The following is a 16338-nucleotide window of genomic DNA, read 5'->3' as shown; positions in this document are numbered from 1 at the left end:
TTTACCCCTCATATAAACTGATTAATCCTTGAATTAAAATGAATTAATACACACACACAAAAAAAACAGGCAATAGGTAAGAGGGCAGAAGATTTAAACAGGAATTTTAGAAAACTATGGATTGGAGGAGCCTTCAAGGTGGAGGAAGAGTAAGACGTGGAGATCACCTTCCGCCCGACAAATACATCAGAAATACATCTACATGTGGAACAACTCCTACAGAACACCTACTGAATGCTGGCAGAAGACCTCAGACCTCCTAAAAGGCAAGAAACTCCCCACATACCTGAGTAGGACAAAAGAAAAAAGAGAGACAAAAGAATAGGGACGGGACCTGCACCAGTGGGAGGGAGCTGTGAAGGAGGAAAGGTTTCCACACACTAGGAAGCCCCTTCGTGGGCGGAGACTGTGGGTGGTGGAGGGGGGGAGCTTCAGGGCCATGGAGGAGAGCGCAGCAACAGGGGTGCGGAGGGCAAAGCGGAGAGATTCCCGCACAGAGGATCGGTGCCGACCGGCACTCACCAGCCTGAGAGGCTTGTCTGCTCACCCGATGGGGTGGGCAGGGGCTGGGTGCTGAGGCTCAGACTCCGGTTTGATCCCAGGGAGAGGACTGGGGTTGGCTGCCTGAACACAGCCTGAAGGGGCTCGTGCACCACGGCTAGCCGGGAGGGAGTCTGGGAAAAGGTCTGGAGCTGCCTCAGAAGCAAGGGACTTTTTCTTGCCTCTTTGTTTCCTGGTGCGCGAGGAGAGAGATTAAGAGCGTCACCTAAACGAGCTCCAGAGACAGGGTCGAGGCGTGGCTATCAGCGCAGACCCCACAGACGGGCATGAGATGCTAAGGCTGCTGCTGCCGCCACCAAGAAGCCTGTGTGCGAGCACAGGTCACTATCCACACCTCCTCTCCTGGGAGCCTGTGTAGCCCGCCCCTGCCAGGGTCCTGTGATCCAGGAACAACTTCCCCGGGAGAACACACGGCATGCCTCAGGCTGGTGCGACGTCGCACCGGCCTCTGGCCATGCAGGCTTGCCCCGCATCGGCACCCCTGCCTCCCTGTAGCCTGAGTGACCCAGAGCCCCTGAATCAGCTGCTCCTTTAACCCCGTCCTGTCTGAGCAAAGAACAGACACCCTCAGGCAACCTACATGCAGAGGCGGGGCCAAATCCAAAGCTGAACCCTCGGAGCTGTGCGAATGAAGAAGAGAAAGGGAAATTTCTCCCAGCAGTCTCAGAAGCAGCGAATTAAATCTCTACAATCAACTTGATATACCCTGCATCTGTGAAATACCTGAATACACAATGAGTAATTGCAAATTGAGGAGGTGGACTTTGGGAGCAACAATATATATATTATTTTTGTGAGTGTATATCTGTATTCTTCTTTGTGTGATTTTGTCTCTATAGCTTTGCTTTTACCATTTGTCCTAGAGTTCTATCCGTCTGTGATCTTTTCATTTTTTAAAATTTTTTTAAGTTATTTTTTATTTTAATAACTTTATTTTACTCTATTTTATTTTATCTTCTTTGTTTTTCTATCTTTCTCCCTTTTATTCTGAGCTGTGTGGATGAAAGGCTCTTGGTGAAAGAGAAAAAGAGAAAAAGAAAGGGACTGAGAAAATATTTGAAGAGATTATAGTTGAAAACTTCCCTAATATGGGAAAAGAAATAGTTAATCAAATCCAGGAAGCACAGAGAGTCCCATACAGGATAAATCCAAGGAGAAACATGCCAAGATACATATTAAACTATCAAAAATTAAATACAAAGAACAAATATTAAAAGCGTCAAGGGAAAAACAACAAATAACACACAAGGGAATCTCCATAAGGTTAACAGCTGATCTTTCAGCAGAAACTCTGCAAGCCAGAAGAGAGTGGCAGGACATATTAAAAGTGATGAAGGAGAAAAACGTACAACTAAGATTATGCTACCCAGCAAGGATCTCATTCAGATTCGACAGAGAAATTAAAACCTCTACAGACAAGCAAAAGCTAAGAGAATTCAGCACCACCAAACCAGCTTTACAACAAATGCTAAAGGAACTTCAATGGGCAGGAAACACAAGAGAAGGAAAAGACCTAAAATAACAAACACAAAACAATTAAGAAAATGGTTCTAGGAACATACATAGCAGTAATTACCTTAAATGTAAATGGACTAAATGTTCCAACCAAAAGACATAGACTGGCTGAATGGATACAAAAACAAGACCCATATATATGCTGTCTACAAGAGACCCACTTCAGACGTAGGGACACATAGAGACTGAAAGTGAGGGGATGGAGAAAGATATTCCATTCTAATGGAAATCAAAAGAAAGCTGGAGTAGCAATTCTAATATCAGACAAAGTAGACTTTAAAACAAAGACTATTACAAGAGACAGAGAAGGACACTGCATAATGATCAAGGGATCAATCCAAGAAGATAAAACAATTGTAAATTTTTATGCACCCAACATAGGAGCCCCTCAATACATTAGGCAAATAGTAACAGCCATAAAAGGGGAAATCAACAGTAACACAATCATAATAGGGGACTTTAACACCACATTTTAACCACTGGAAAGATCATCCAAAACGAAAATAAATAAGGAAACACAAGCTTTAAATAATACATTAAACAAGATGGACTTAATTGATATTTATAGGACACTCCATCCAAAAACAACAGAATACAACTTCTTCTCAAGTGTTCAGGGAACATTCTCCAGGATAGATCATATCTTGGGTCACAAATCAAGCCTTAGTAAATTGAAGGAAATGGAAATCATATCAAGTATCTTTTCCGACCACAACACTATGAGACTAGATATCAATTACAGGAAAAAAATCTGTAAAAAATAGAAACACATAGAGGCTAAACAATACACTACTTAATAACCAAGAGATCACTGAAAAAATCAAAGAGGAAATCAAAAAATACCTAGAAACAAATGACAATGAAACCATGACGACCCAAAATGTATGGGATGCAGCAAAAGCAATTCTAAGAGGGAAGTTTATAGCATTACAATCCTACCTTAAGAAAAAAGAAAAATCTCAAAGAAACAAGCTAACCTTACACCTAAAGCAATTAGAGAAAGAAGAACAAAAAACCCACAAAGTTAGCAGAAGGAAAGAAATGATAAAGTTCAGATCAGGAATAAAAGAAAAAGAAATGAAGGAAACAATAGCAAAGATCAATAAAACTAAAAGCTGGTTCTTTGACAAGAAAAACAAAATTGATAAACCATTAGCCAGACTCATCAAGAAGAAAAGGGAGAAGACTCAAATCAATAGAATTAGAAATGATACAGAGAAGTAACCACTGACACTGCAGAAATACAAAGGATTATGAGAGATTACTACAGGCAACTATATGCTAATAAAATGGACAACCTGGAAAAAATGGACAAATTCTTAGAAATTCACAACGTTCAGAGACTGAAACAGGAAGAAATGGAAAATATGAACAGACCAATCACAAGCACTGAAATTGAAACTGTGATTAAAAATCTTCCAACAAGCAAAAGCCCAGGACCAGATGGCTTCACAGACGAATTCTATCAAACATTTAGAGAAGAGCTAACACCTATCCTTCTCAAAATCTTCCAAAATATAGCAGAAGGAGGAACACTCCCAAACTCATTCTATGAGGCCACCATCACCCTGATACCAAAACCAGACAGAGATGTCACAAAGGAAGAAAACTACTGGCCAATATCACTGATGAACATACATGCAAAAATCCTCAACAAAATACAAGCAAACAGAATCCAACAGCACATTAAAAGGATCATACAGCATGATCAAGTGGGGTTTATTCCAGGAATGCAAGGATTCTTCAATATATGCAAATCAATCAATGTGATATACCATATTAACAAATTGAAGGAGAAAAACCATATGATCATCTCAATAGATGCAGAGAAAGCTTTCGATAAAATTCAACGCCCGTTTATGATAAAAACCCTCCAGAAAGTAGGCATAGAGGGAACTTTCCTCAACATAATAAATGTCATATATGACAAACCCACAGCCAACATCGTCGTCAGTGGTGAAATACTGAAACCATTTCCACTACGATCAGGAACAAGGGAAGCTTGCCCACTCTCACCACTATTACTCGACATGGTTTTGGAAGTTTCAGCCACAGCAATCAGAGAAGAAAATGAAATAAAAGGAATCCAAATTGGAAAAGAAGAAGTAAAGCTGTCACTGCAGATGACATGATACTATACATAGAGAATCCTAAAGATAATACCAGAAAACTACTAGAGCTAATCAATGAATTCGGTACAGTAGCAGGATACAAAATTAATGCACAGAAATCTCTAGCATTCCTATACACTAATGATGAAAAATCTGAAAGTGAAATCAAGAAAACACTCCCATTTACCACTGCAAGCAAAAGACTAAAATATCTAAGAATAAACCTACCTAAAGAGACAAAAGACCTGTATGCAGAAAATTATAAGACACTGATGAATTAAATTAAAGATGATACAAACAGATGGAGAGATAAATCAGGTTCTTGGATTGGAAGAATCAACATTGTGAAAATCACTCTACTAGCCAAAGCAATCTACAGATTCAATGCAGTCCCTGTCAAAACTACCAGTGGCAGTTTTCACAGAACTAGAACAAAAAATTCCACAATTCGTATGGAAACACAAAAGACCCCGAATAGCCAAAGCAATCTTGAGAAAAAAAAAAGAAAAATGGAGCTGGAGCAATCACGCTCCCTGTCTTTAGACTATACTACAAAGCTATAGTAATCAAGACAGTATGGTACTGGCACAAAAACAGAAATATAGGTCAATGGAACAGGATAGAAAGCCCAGAGATAAACCCACACACATATGGTCCCCTTATCTTTGATAAAGGAGGCATGAATATACAGTGGAGAGAAGACTGCCTCTTCAATAAGTTGTTCTGGGAAAACTGGACAGCTACATGAAAAGAATGAAATTAGAACACTCCCTAACACCATACACAAAAATAAACTCAAAATGGATTAAAGACCTAAATATAAAGCCAGACACTCTCAAACTGTTAGAGGAAAACTGAGGCAGAACACTGTATGACATAAATCGCAGCAAGATCCTTTTTGACCCACCTCCTAGAGAAATGGAAATAAAAACAAAAACAAACAAATGGGACCTAATGAAACTTCAAAGCTTTTGCACAGCAAAGGAAACCATAAACAAGACTAAAAGACAACCCTCAGAATGGGAGAAAATATTTACAAATGAAGCAACTGACAAAGGATTAATCTCCAAACTTTACAAGCAGCTCATGCAGCTCAATATCAAAACAATCAACCCAATTTAAAAATGGGCAGAACACCTAAATAGACATTTCTCCAAAGGAGATATACAGATTGCCAACAAGCACATGAAAGAATGCTCAACATCATTAATCATTAGAGAAATGCAAGTCAAAACTACAATGAGATATCATTTCACACTGGTCAGAATAGCCATCGTCAAAAAATCTACAAACAATAAATGCTGGAGAGGGTGTGGAGAAAAGGGAACCCTCTTGCACTGTTGGTGGGAATGTAAATTGATAGAGCCACTATTGAGAACACTATGGAGGTTCCTTAAAAAACTAAAAATAGAACTACCATATGACTCAGCAATCCCACTACCGGGCATATACCCTGAGAAAACCATGATTCAAAGAATCATGTACCAAAATATTCATTGCAGCTCTATTTACAATAGCCAGGACATGGAAGCAACCTAAGTGTCCATCGACAGATGAATGGATAAAGAAGATGTGGCACATATATACAATGGAATGTTACTCAGCCATAAAAAGAAACGAAGTTGAGTTATTTGTAGTGAGGTGGATGGACCTAGAGTCTGTCATACAGGGTGAAGTAAGTCAGAAAGAGAAAAACAAATACCATATGCTAACACATATATATGGACTCTAAGGAAAAAAAAAATGGTCCTGAAGAACCTAGGGGTGAGACGGGAATAAAGACACAGACCTTCTAGAGAATGGACTTGATGACATGGGGAGGGGGAATGGTAAGCTGGGACAAAGTGAGAGAGTGGCATGGACATATATACACTACCAGAAGTAAAAGAGATAGCTAGTTGGAAGCAGCCACATAGCACAGGGAGATCATCTCGGTGCTTTGTGACCACCTAGAGGGGTGGTATAGGGAGGGTGGGAGGGAGGGAGTCGCAAGAAGAAGAGATATGGGGAGATACGTATATGTATAACTGATTCACTTTGTTATAAAGCAGAAACTAACACACCATTGTAAAGCAATTATACTGCCATAAAGATGTTTAAAAAACAGGATTTTTAAATGATCAGTAAGCATATGAAATGATTTTCATTATCTGCTTAGTCATAAGAGCAATATAAACACACATGAGTATCAGATATCATTAAGTATCAGATTGCTAGAATTGAAAAGTTTGCCAGTATCAAGTGTTATTCAGAATGTGGAACAACTGGAACTCATCTCAAGTTAATTGATTACTTTGGAGAGGAGGAGAGGAGCAGTGCCTGGAATGAATGATGATAGCCCTCCAATATACTGGTAATATTCTATTTACTGATCTAGGGAGTAATTACATGGGTTGTTAATGAAAATGCATTATTCTGTATACTTATGGTATGCATTCTTCTAAAGAAGTTTGGTAGAAATAATCAGTTCTTTTTACTGGTAAGCTTAATGTTCATACCAGGAAATAGAGTAAAACTGTGATTTACAGATTTATTGCAACACACACTATTACAAAGTTAAGACTGAGGTTGCAAATTTGAATTCCTTTAAATGTCTTTGATAAGGATAAAATTGTGGTAAATCACTGCAAAAGTGGAAATGAATATGTAAAGTCATACCCAAGGAGTTTATGGTGTTGTTTAATGTAGTATGTAGTATTGAATTTCATTTTTATGTATTATGTATGTAAATGCCAGAAAAATTCCTTATCTAACACTTCAAAAATTTTGTGCCCTTGAATTTCAAAATCAATTCTGGTTATGTGACCTCTCAAAATTCTATCATGTATTAATGTTAGAGAAGATGAAATTCATGAATAACCTCTCTTACTACATTTGCAACAGTTCTTTCTCGTGGATATAATGCCTTTCTTTGTTTTTCATCATTCAAATCTTAAACTTAGTCCTTTCATCCAGCATAACCTTTCCTTGACTCCTAAGTATATTGTCCTTCCTATCTTTGTATTTGTTCCAAAAACTGATTGTCGTAGAACTTCAGTAATGCATTTTATGGATTTACCTATATTCCCAAAACATTAAAGTTTTTGAGAGCAGTGATTGCATCAGGCATGAATATATCTTTTTAATCCCTGTCGTTAGAGTATATACACATACCCCAAATATATTTATTGAACAGTGAATAAATGAATCAATATGGTGTTAGTCTCTGGCTAATAAATGAGATAGTGGAGTTTCTGAATTGTGAGAGCAATTTTGGTAAATATCTCCACAGAGACCATATTTACAAATGACAATCATGAGGTAACAGCTTTTACTGGAAGTGGAAATACAAAGTGTCCATAGGTCATGCAATGTAATGTAAATGCAATATAAATGGCTTTGAAAACAACTTTGCTAGAGTTACTTTTTCTTTGTTTTATATCTAAACTTAACACTTCAGTTTAGTTAGTGCTTTCACAGCAAATAGTTTTAACATAGTTCAGATTTGTCCAATCAGATTTTTCTGTCCCTGAAGAATCCTCCCTCTTTTTGGTACAGAAAAGCACAAAACCACATTTGTTTAGTTTATTCGAAGTGCCAAAGTTTTCAACCCATGTTTAGATTGGGTGTTTTTTCCCAGACTCCTCTGCAACACTTTTTTTCTTCTTTCTGATCATCACAGTTATAATGTATTTAGTTTATCCCTAGATAATAACTTCTCATCATTTTCTTGTTTAGTAAGTACATACTAGTGCTTTTTAATATACCGTAAGTGTTAGAGCTCCCAATTACCAGTGAGTGTTTTGATATTATATATCATATCCTGAGGCTAAAGTATTACAGTATCTATTTCTGCTTAAAGAGGCCCAATGGGGCTCACATTATGTATGTTCTCTTTCTTTCTCTCCATTCCTTCCATATAGGAATACACACACACTTATATTTCTATCTGTCTATAATTTCCCCCAAAGAAAGCAAAGCTATCATAAAACCTAAATTTTCCCTAATGTGTCATTAAAATTGAAGGGCCAGTCTTGAATATGTACTCAAGGAAATCTCAGAAGTATGAATGATTTTTGTTCTAGGGGGTGTATTCTTCTGATGCAGCAATATCTGCCAATCTGCTTTCCAACTCTAATTGTTTGGATTCTATTTCTTTCTATAAATGAGGTAATGAGATTTAGAGAGTAAAAGGCAGAAATTGAACTGACTATGCAATAAACAGGCATCTAAAGTAAGCTTTCACAAAGTGATGCGACCACTCATTGGAAATGTCAACTATATTCAGAATGAATATAAATGGTTACCTTTTGCAATATTTGATGAAACTCAGTATCCTCTGAGAGTTCCTTTCAATCAGTATTAAGCCAAAGATTCTTTTAAAAGAAGTGAAGATTAGCAATTACTTTTTGTGATTTCCCAATACTGCTTTAACATTTCTCCTGTGGGCCACATGATGTATCTGCACGCTTCAGGGTAAACACAAAATGTAATACAAACCGGCTGAGTTTCATTAGAGCAGAACAGGGCAGATATTTTTAAAAGCAAAATATATTTTTGTTTAATACCTGCACTATTTTGCAGCAAAAATACTGTCATCTACATGATAGTGCAACTCTAATTCAGATAATATATATGGTTATATTTTATTTCCAGTTGTTTATATCCTCCTTAAAATAATAAAAAATGATGAGAAGTTTTATAGTACTATGGTTCAAACTGTGACCACAAAGGCTGTTGTGACGAAAACTTTGCCCAATTAAAGAAGTACCATGCTCCAGAATGTGGTACAATATCCCTTGAAACAGAATTACCGTATACAAAACATTTTGCAATTCCTTGAGATTTGTTAATAGGAAATTTGTTTAGTGTGGGTCTTTTCAAAATCATTCGATTGATTATTTAAATAGAATTCTAATTTCACGGGCAAGTGATTTAAAAAGAAGCATGACTACATATATCTTATTTGCAATAATTTAGTCACATGGATCATTTATGTTTTATTCTTCTGGACCTTTTTTTTTTTTGTTTCTCCATTTATTTCAATTTTCAGATTTTTTTTTTTTTTTTTTCAGAAGATCTGCCTTCTCTAGAGCCAGATGGCGTCTTACCCTTTGGTTTCGTTAGATCATTTTTTTACTCTGAACAAGGAGCATTTTAAATGATTAAATGACGTATGCCATTGTCTCATTTTACTTCAGATTTTCACGCCCATCCAATCTGTAAATATGGCTCATCTATGAATTTGGCCAGAGTTATTCAACAGAGCTCATATGAAATGTATTGATAATCTTTGTGCTAGCTGTGGGAATGGATACAACCGTTTAGGCTCCACGTTAACATGATTTCCACAGACCTAAAATTATTAGTCACTTCTCACAGGATTCTTTGTACAAAGCCACAATTAGTCACACAGTAAGTTCTGATAGACACTGTTAGATACTGGGTTTGCCTCTGAAAAATGTACACATAATAAGTGAAGCCGGATGCTACCTTTTGGACCAGATATTTACCTACTTTTCAGAGAAAATAAAGTAGACAAAAACTTTAAGTTTTATCACTTTAAATATTTTAGGTGTCAGCACTGCCAAAACTGTAATAAAGTACAGTAGAATATTACTTTACAAAATTGCACTATAACTCCTCTATTGTAATTGTTTAAATTTAAACACATCAGTAAGAATTTAATTAATTTAATATAAATGGTATTTTTTTACCCTCTCAAAAATATTTTGCCAATATTTGAGGCAAGATTATGTATATATGCTTTTGCTAGGATCCATAGAATTACCAGTGATAAATGAGACTGAAATGATAATTACAGTTGGAAATTCCATTTTTTTTGTAATCCAAAAAATTTAAAACAAATATTTTTTGGTATTCATCTAGTCAGGATTCCTCATTTGGCTCTATTATGTTAAAATAACAAATCACCTCATGCAGAAAGCTGGCTCAGTAGCATTTATGTTTAGTTATAATTTGTTGAAAGACTCTTTATTGTTTTCCTGATGTTTTATCATATGCAAGTGGGATACTGTTGGTTTGAGCAGCAATGAAAAGCCAGTATCACACTCCAGGATCTCGCTGCCTGTAGAATGGTTAACAATAGAGACTATGCATTTATTCTTGGCAGTCTTTGAAAAGTACCTTAGAGAATTACTGTAGCATTATGTACTGTAAGCGTCAATGAAACCACAGACTAAAGTGTGATTTTCATAGGCTTATTGTATTCAAAATTTATTGTATGTTATTAAAATAACAAAGCTTTTATGTTGTTATTTGTGAGATCCCTAACGACAGATACTGTGATATGGAGTAAAGTCACTACAATTATATAGAAGAGGTGTAGCCTACTGACATGCTTACTAGGTAAAATGTAGGATCATAAAAATTATTAATTGGGAAACTGAGTTTTAACAGGACCTATAATGCTGCTGTATAGCACAATTTTCTGGACTGTTCCCTGTGTAGGCACGCCTTTTAATTTATCAGCATCTACTTTCATGATGGTCTTCGAATAAAACACCCCAGGTCAGCTTTTCCCACTGCAATACAGTTCTGCTCACCATCAGAACTGCCACTTGTCCCACAGAGTGGTCCACCTGGTCCCCATGTACAGGGCATTCCCTGGCATAGAAATGGCCTTCTCAGCCTTTACTTGTAACAAAGGGATAGGAAGGGAAGACACAGATTTGCAAAACAGAAGGAAACACATTATGTCCATGCATCTGCCAAAAAGAAGCCCCCAAAGGATTATGCTGGCAGTGAGTATCATCTTCAAGAGTAAAGTTACAGCATGGTAAACAGCAGCATGGATTTTAGTGGTAAAGGGAATTATTTTTAGAGGAGTTTTAGCAGCTGGTACAAACTATGTTTTGCTTTTGTGAGATGAATAATTAATTTCAAAAGTTAGCTAAGGTAGGATGGGTGCCGATACTTATTGAATGTCTATAGTATTCCAAACATTGTATTAGGAATGAACACAGATTTTTCAGTAATACTCCTCTCAGCTATGCAAGGAAGGCATTTTCATTCCATTTTACCAACGAGGGTATCTACTTCTATCAACTTATATTGCTCTCTGTAGCAGCTCAGAATAATACATCTTTATCTTATTCAGAGTGGCAGTGCCTTAAATGGTCAGGTCCCTATTTACAAAGCTTGAGAGTGATAATAAGCAAGAGTATAATGACAGTTGGATGACAGTGTGCAGGGTCCAGTACTCTACCAAAAATGTAGACATTATATTTTCTGGTATAGACCGTTAGACTAATATTTCTTTGTTGCTTACCCTGAGCATATATGGGAGTAAATGTGAATGTGCTGTATGTATAAAAAGAAAATTGTGAAATTTACTTGAAAAATATTTTGGAAAAACTTTAAATATTTTTAATTGAAATATAGATGTAAAATATTATGTTAGTTTCAGGTGTACAACATAATGATTTGACATGTGCATACATTATGAAATGACCACTGCAGTAAGTCTGGGAACCACCTGTTCCCATACAAAGTTATATTATTATTAATAATATAACTTTTATTTCTTAAACTGTATATCATTTATTTCTTAACCTGTATATTATTAATAATATAACTTTTATTTCTTAAACTGTGTATTTCTTAAACTGTATATTACATTCTTTGGCTTATTTATTTTACAACTGGAGGTTTGTACCTGTTAGTGCCATTCACTTAGTTCACCTACCCCCACCCCAAGCCCTTTCCCCTCTGGCAGCCACTTGTCTGTTTTCTGTAACTGTAAGTCTTTTTTTTTTTTTGCTTTGCTTTGTTTGTGAAATCATATGGTATTTGCCTTCTCTGACTTATTTCATTTATTATAATACCCTCTAGATCTATCCATGTTGTTGTAAATGTCAAGATTTCATTCATTTTTATGGCTCAGTTATATTCCATTGTGTATATATATACACACCACATCTTCTTTATCCATTTTTCTCTCGATGGACACTTATGTTGCATCCATATCTTGGCTATTGTAAATAATGCTGTAATAGACATTAGTGTGCATGTATCTTTTTAAATTAGTGTTTTCCTTTCTTAGGATAAAGATCCAGAAATCAAATTGCTAGATCATATGCAAGTTCTGTTTAATTTTTTTAGGAACCTCCATACTGTTGTCCATAGTGGTTGCACCAATTTACAATCCCACAGATCATGCACAAGGGTTTCCTTTTCTCCACATTCTCACCAGCACTTGTTATTTGTGTCTTTTTGATAATAGCTATTTTGCTAGATGTGAGGTGGCATCGCATGTAGTTTTGATTTGCATTTCCCTGATGATTAGTGATGTTGAACATCATGTGCCTGTTGGACATCTGTATGTCCTCTTGAGAAAGTATACCTATTCATATCCTCTGCCCAATTTTAATGGGGTTGTTTTTTTTGATGTTGAGTTGTATGAGTTCTTCATATATTTTAGATATTAACCCCTTATCTGATATATTGTTTGTAAATATCTTCTCACATTCAGTAAGCTGCCTTTTCATTTTATTGATCATTTCCTTCACTGTGCAAAAGTTTTTAGTTTGATGTAGTTCAATTTGTATAATTTGCTTTTGCTTCCCTGGCCTGAGGAGACAGATCCAAAAATATTGCTATGACTAATGTCAAAGAGCATACTGCCTATGTTTTCTTCAAGGAGTTTTTATAGTTTCAGGCCTTAAATCTGTCTTCAATTCATTTTGAGTTTATTGTTTATATGGTGTGAAAAATAATCCAATTTAATTCTTTTGCATGTGGCTGTCCAGTTTTCCCAGCACCATTTATTGAAGAGCCTGTTTTTTCCACATTATATATTTTTGCCTCCTTTGTCATAGAGTAATTGACCATATAAATGTGGGGTTTTTTGCTGCACTCTCTATTCTGCTCCATTGACCTATGTGTCTGTTTTTGTGACAGTACTATACTGTTTTGGTGGCTGTAGCTTTGTAGTATAGTTTGAAATCAGAAAGCACAATACCTCCAGCTTTGTTCTTCCTTCCCAAGATTGCTTTGCCTATTTGGGGTCTTTTGTGTTTCCATACAAATTTTAGAATTATTTATTCTAGTTCTGTGAAATATGCCTTTGGAATTTTGATAGGGATTGCATTGAATCTGTAGATAACCTTGGGTAGTATAGTCATTTTAACAATATTCTTCTGATCCCCGAGTACAATATATCTTTCCATTTATTTGTGTTGTCTTCCATTTCTTTCCTCAGTGTCCTATAGTTTTCAGAGCATGGGTCTTTCACCTCCTTAGTTATTTACTACTAGTTTTTTTCCTTTTGATGCAATTGTTTTCTTAACAGCTGTTTCTGATAGCTTGTTAGTGTATAGAAATGCAACAGATTTCTGTGTATTGATTTTGTATCCTGCATCTTTACTGAATTCATTTTTTCATTCTAACAGTTTTTGGTAGTGTCTTTAGGATTTTCTATATATAGTATCGTGTCATCTGTAAAAAGTGACAGATTACTTCTTCCTTTCCAATTTGGATTCTTTTATTTCTTTTTCTTGTCTGATTGCTGTGGTGAGGACTTCCAGTGCTATGTTGAGTAAAAGTGGCAGGAGTGGGCATACTTATCTTGTTTCTAATCTTAGGGGAAATGCTTTCAGCTTTTTACTGTTGAGTATGATGTTGGCTACAAGTTTGTCATATATGGCCTTTATTACCTTGTGGTATGTTCCCTCTATACCCACTTTGTTGAGAGTTTTTATCTTGAATTGATGTGAATTTCATCAAAAGCTTTTTTTGCATCTATTCAGGTAATCATATGATTTTTATTCTTCAGTTTGTTAATTGATTGAGTTCTGGATATTGATCAATCCTTGCATTCCTGGGATAAATTCCACTTGATCCTGGTGTATGATCCTTTAATGTATTGCTGAGTTCAGTTTGTAATATTTCGTTGAGGATTTTTGCAACTATGTTCATCAGGGATATTGGCCTGTAATTTTCTTTTTTTGTGGTGTTTTTGTCTGGTTTTGCTATCAAGGTGATGCTGGCCTCATAGAATATTTAAAAGAGTTCCTTCCTCTTCAACTTTTGGAATAGTTTTAGTAGGAGAGGTGTTAACTCTTATTTAAATGTTTGGTAGAATTCACCTCTGAAACCATCTGGTCCTGGACTTTTCGTTTTTTGGGAGTTTTAAAATTACCGATTCAGTTTCATTACTGATAATGGGTCTGTTCATATTTTCTATTTCTTTCTGATTCAACTTAAAATCTTGTACACTTCTAGGAATTTGTCCATTTCTTCTAGGTTATTAATTTTATTGACATATAATTGTTCATAGTAATCTCTTATGATCCTTTGTATTTCTGTGGTGTCAGTTGTAATTCCTCCTCTTTCATTTCTGATTTTATTTATTTTGGGCTCTCTCTTTTTCCTTGATGAATCTACCTAAAGGTTTATCAATTTTGTTAATCTTTTCAAAAACCAGCTCTTAGTCTCAGTCATCTTTTCTGTTGATTTTTAGTCTTTATTTCATTTATGTCCACTCTGATACTTACTATTTCTTTATTTCTACTAACTTTGGGTGTTGTTTGTTCTTCTTTTTCTAGTTCCTTTACATGTAAGGTTGGATTGTTTATTTGAGCTGTTTCTTGTGTCTGAGGTAGGCTTGTATTGCTATAAACTTTCCTCTTAGAACTGCTTTGCCATATCCCATAGATTTTGGATCATTGTGTTTCCATTTTCATTTGTCTTCACTTATTTTTTAATGTTCTCTTTGGTTTCTTCAGTGGCCCATTGGTTGTTTGGTAGTATGTTGTTTAGACTCCATGCGTTTGTGTTTTATGAAGTTTTTTTCTCGTAGTTGATTTCTAGTCTCATAGCATTGTGTTCAGAAAAGAGTCTTGATAGGATTTCACTTTTCTTATACTTATTGAAGTTTGTTTTGTGACCTAGCATGTAACCTATCCTGGAGAATGTTCCCTGTGCACTTAAAAAGAGTGTGTATTCTGCTGTTTTTGGATGAAATGTTCTGTAAGTATCTATTAAGTTCATCTAGTCTAATGTGTCATTTAAGGCCATTGTTTCCTTATTGATTTTCTATCTGATGATCTGTCCTTTGATGTAAGTGGAATGCTAAAGTACTCTACTGTTATTGTATTACTATTTCTCCCTTTATGTATGTTTATTTGCTTTATATATTTAGGTGCTCCAGTGTTGGGGGCATATGTATTTACAACTGTTACACCTTTTTGTGGGATCAATCCTTTTATCATTATGTAACGACCTTCTTTATCTCCTGTTTCGGTCTTTGTTTTAACGTCTATTTTGTCTTTATTTTGATATAAATATTTATATTTATAATTATTTTAAGTTGTCAATCTCTTAAGTTGAATGCATTCTAATCACCCTACATTTTTACTCTTTCCCATGTTAATTTTTCTTGACATCATAATTTACGTCTTTCTGCTTTATGTATTCCTTAACTACTTAGTGTGAATATAGACAATTTTACTACTTTTGTCTTTTAACCTTCCTACTAACTTTATAAGTGGTTGACCTACTACCTTTACTATATATTTGCATTAACCAGTGAGATTTTTCCTTTCATAATTTTATATTTCTATTTGTGGTCATTTCTTTTCTGCTTAGAGAAGTCCCTTTAACATCTCTTGTAAAGCAGGTTTAGTGGCGCTGAAGTCTTTTAGCTTTTGCTTGTCTGTAAAATTATTTGTTTCTTCTTCAATTTTGAATGATAACTTTGCCATGTAGAGTATCCTTGATTGTAGGTTTTTCCATTTAATCACTTTGAATATTTTGTGCCATTCCCTTCTGGCCTGCAAAGTTTCTGCTGAAAAGTCAGCTGAAAGTCTTATGGGATTTCCCTTGCACATAACTAGTTGCCTTTTTCATTCTGCTTTTAAGATTCTCTTTTTAATCTTTATTTATTTATTTTTCCATTTTAACTATAGGGTATCTATCTTGGTGTGGACCTCTTTGGGTTAACCTTGTTTGTAACCCCCTATGTTTCCTGGACCTGGATATCTGTTTCTTTTTCCAGTTTAGAGAAGTTTTCAGCTATTATTTCTTCAAATAAGTTCTCTGCCTTTCTCTCTTTATATTCTTTTCCTGGGATCCCAACATCATAAGTGTTAGTACACTTGATGTTGTATCTGACATCTCTTAAACTAACCTCATGTTTTAAAATTATTTT

This window comes from Delphinapterus leucas, chromosome 9, assembly GCF_059928025.1.
Source record: "Delphinapterus leucas isolate spDelLeu-1000000601 "Yukka" chromosome 9, BTC_Dleu_Yukka2, whole genome shotgun sequence".
Lineage (NCBI taxonomy): Eukaryota > Metazoa > Chordata > Mammalia > Artiodactyla > Monodontidae > Delphinapterus > Delphinapterus leucas.
Note: the sequence above shows the minus strand (reverse complement) of the source record.